Consider the following 3,912-nt stretch of genomic DNA (forward strand, 5'->3'; position numbering starts at 1 on the left):
AATTTTCATTTATCTCTTATCTTACATAGTCATAAAATTATTGGACTTTTTAGTATAGCCATCTCAATAGTCAGTACAACTTAATCACACATATTGTAGAACAAAATGAAGCAAAATGTACCCGGAAGTTTAGACTTAGAGCATTTTGTTATGGCAGAAAAATTTGACAGGTACTAAGAAACAAATGAAGTAAAACGTTTATAAGAACTAAGAAACAAGAAACTAAAACAAATTGAAAAAGAAAGTAACAAAATATTACCAAAAATTCCCAAGAGGCTCTTCCAGAAAAGTTCCCCTTTAAGTTCTGGTATTTCTAATGCTGGAAATTGTAAGATTTTGAAACAAACCATTAAAAGCCACAAAAGCCACAATCTTGAACTACCGAATGAAAGCAAAAACGATTCCAAAATATGGTGACAAATATTCACTGAAGTCTTGATATATTAGGTAACAAAACAATTCAAACTTGTGCACTTTTGAGACATGAATCCTATCCATTACCAACCTCAAGGAACATTCCTTGGCATATTCATAAGATACACTTCTGATTTCTTTAAAAATATTCTAAAATATGTGTAGTGCAGAAATATCACAAACAGAGGGAAACTTAATCGTGGTTTGAATTCTATAGTTGTAGAGGTATATGGTTTGGTGTAATGTTCACAATTTGCAACCTTAATTTCATCAATAAATTAAAACTTTGATGCATAAAGTGACATGTATGTATGCTAAGAATGAGACTCATCATTGGACAAGAAAAAGAAATGGCATTTTTTTCTCTTTTTACCTTCAATTTGCTGAAGGGAAAAATGGGTTAGCGCACTCATGCCAACATAGTGTTCCTTTCCTAGGTGTCAACTAAGGAATTTCTGCTTAAAGAACAGTAGCAGTCACATGGTGCCATGGTCAAATAAATTTTGGTTTCTACTTTTTGAGTAAAAATTCTATCATATAACTTCTTTTTAATTTATATATAATCTAAATTTGTTTGAAGCAGAAACTTATTATTTATTTTTCTCTTTAATATATTTATGAAAAGGTATATCTAAATGCACCCATATACCTTATATTGTTGTCAGTAACATAAATTTATTAACTTTGGTCAATCATATATAATTTATTTCATATATAGATATATATTTGATCTCTTTTTGCTTTAGAAATTATGATAAATGTGTCGTATCTAACTCAAAGTGTCTGAGTTGATTACCTCATTCTAAGTTTATGGAAAGAATATAAGTTTTTATTTTTATACAACATGTCCTATGAAAGGGATATATAACAGGCATTAAATATGGCTAGTTCTAAATTAAGGGTTAACTCTAAGAAAATATTTAATTGACACTTGTAGAAATATCTAAGTCTTCAAAAGGAAAAAATCTTGTTAGAGTGTTAAAGAAAAATCCTAATGCAATAGATTCCTAATGCACAGATTCAGTCTTATGCAGATTTTTTAGTCTCATGGATATGTAGAAGGCTAACTGATGTGGGTAGTAAAGCATTATACTCCCTAACATGCAGTGTCAGAGGACTACCATAATCAAGAAACTCTAAGGTTTGGTTCCAACGAGGGTTGAGAGTTTTGTGTATAACCTGCCACATAGTGCCACGGCAGAAAAAAATTAAGCCTTGCAAGAGTGAAACATCAAGAACATGCAATGCAACAGAAAAATGACATCTGGAGAGTGAAACATGTCGTAACAAATAAAGGGAAAGGTACAATAAAAAAACATCTGAATGAAAAGACCAGAGATTTCCCCTTTGGAGAGTATTCTAAAAAATTTGACATGGTATATGTTAGCACTTATTAGTAGTCTTTTACCACAAATAAAATCATCAATTAATGGCAGCCCAATGAAATTAAAAAAAGACAAGATAATTGTGACATAACCATCACCAGTATATTTTTAATTGTGACATTCCCATAGTTCACCCTCAACACTTGTCCCTCGAAGATCAGCAGCAATAAGGTCTTTTGCTTTAATCACAACAAGTTCTATCTAACCATTGGTTGAACCTTGTGTATATCAAAGGATTAGTACATGCTAGAGCTTGAAAAGAAAACACAGCAAGAGAAAACTCCACATTAAATGAAAACGAAAGCAAAAAATCAAAAAGAGGAACGAAATTAGGGTAAAATCAAAAGCAAAAAATCGAACGCAGTGGCAAATGAAATAAAAACGAAATCGAGATTGGAATGCTGGAAGACAAAATCGGGAGATCGAAAGACGAAATAAGGAGATGAAGTATGAAAATGAAATTGGAAGCAAGGGAGAGCGATTTCGTTACCTCAAGCGGTGGACAAGAATGTGCAGCGGTGGTGGAGGACGGTGAAGAGTAGAGAACGAAGCTTCTCCTCTGAGACACGACCAGAACAAAGGAAAGCATTGCACCTTGAGACGAGACACAACCACGACAAAGGAAAGCAAAGCAACACTGCACTTGAGACAATTGTGTTTCTAAAACATTGAAATTTACAAAAGAAAAAAATGAAAAAGTTAATTAAAATTTGAATTTTACGGGGTTCCTTAAAAAAACCCTGGTACTTAACTGGGGGTTTTAAAACCTCCGGTACATTGGATTTTTCTGGAGGTTATTATAACCCAACTAATTAACCCTTGTTAAAATTAAATATTTTTGTAGTGTATATTTTTTGATTTTAAGACACACTAACTTTAGTTACGATTTTGTATGTTGTAGCAATTAACGGAGTTTCTTTAAATCTTTGTTAACTTATGTGAATTAAAAATAAACTCCTATTTATTGTTGTGGGTTATTTAACTTCCATAATATATTATACATTTTAGAGTTTCGGGAAAATATTGCAACTTTCGAAACTTTCATAAATTATCATCAATTTCAAAAGGATTTCAAAGGTTCTCAATCTATTGTAATATTAAATGTTTTTACATATTTATTATTTAAACATTTATATACTTACGTAACTTTATTGTATTTATTTATTTATTTATATTTAGTGAAGTTCTTATAAATAAATAAATAAAACTTATTTATATATATAAAGGTTATTTTGCCCTAATTTTAAAGGAGTTGTTCCAAATCAGTTGGGTCTAGGGCTGACCCATAAGGAGTCAAAGACCTTAAATCAGCTAACATTCTCATTTCTGCTATTTTACAAAAAACAACCACCTTACTTCTCTCGATCTCTCCAACAGTGCTCTGTTATGGTTTAGCCCCAATCTTGGTCACGTAGCTCAATCTCATTTTCTTGCACTGTGTAAGTTATTCTTCAGCTCATACTTCTCCTCTCTAGACATACTTACGTATTCTAGTTAGGATTTACCGTAGTGAGCTTGCCCTAAATCTGTTTCTCTTTTCTTTTTCCAGCTTCTTAGTCCGTTCCTAGAGCTGCTTTGCTCACAACTTAGTGTCAAAGTATTTCGCTAACTATTTCCACGTAAGGGAAGCTAGAACTTATTTGTTTAATGCAAGTGTTGCTTGTCTTGCTATTGTTCCACGATTCTTAAGCTTGTGTGCCACTATGGATGCATGGGATGCCTGATTATATTATTTGGATATGTATGTATGGCTGTTGTAGGGAGAACAATGGCGAGATCCGATGTTTTTGCCCAAGCGAACCTGCCTCGCCTAGGTGAGACTTGCAAAAACAGGCCTAGACTCACACTCGAACTCTTGCTAAGGTGGAGAACTCTTGTTTTGAGCGAGGTACTATCTCGCTCAGGCGACCCTAAGCGAGAACGCGTGAGGGTTTGAGGCACGTCGTTGCAATTGTAGCTCAAGCGAGAAACCTCGCCTTTGGGCGAGGGGTGTCCTCGCTCAGGCGAGGAGGGCTCGCCTAAGCGAGAACTCATGAGTCTTGCAGGGTTCTCTGTTGGCAGTCTTGCCTAAGCGAGAACCTGTAGCTTGAGCGAAAGATCCCTTTCGCTTGAA

This window comes from Vigna unguiculata, chromosome 1, assembly GCF_037176805.1.
Source record: "Vigna unguiculata cultivar grain cowpea cultivar isolate G323 ecotype 2 chromosome 1, ASM3717680v1, whole genome shotgun sequence".
Classification (NCBI taxonomy): Eukaryota; Viridiplantae; Streptophyta; class Magnoliopsida; order Fabales; family Fabaceae; genus Vigna; species Vigna unguiculata.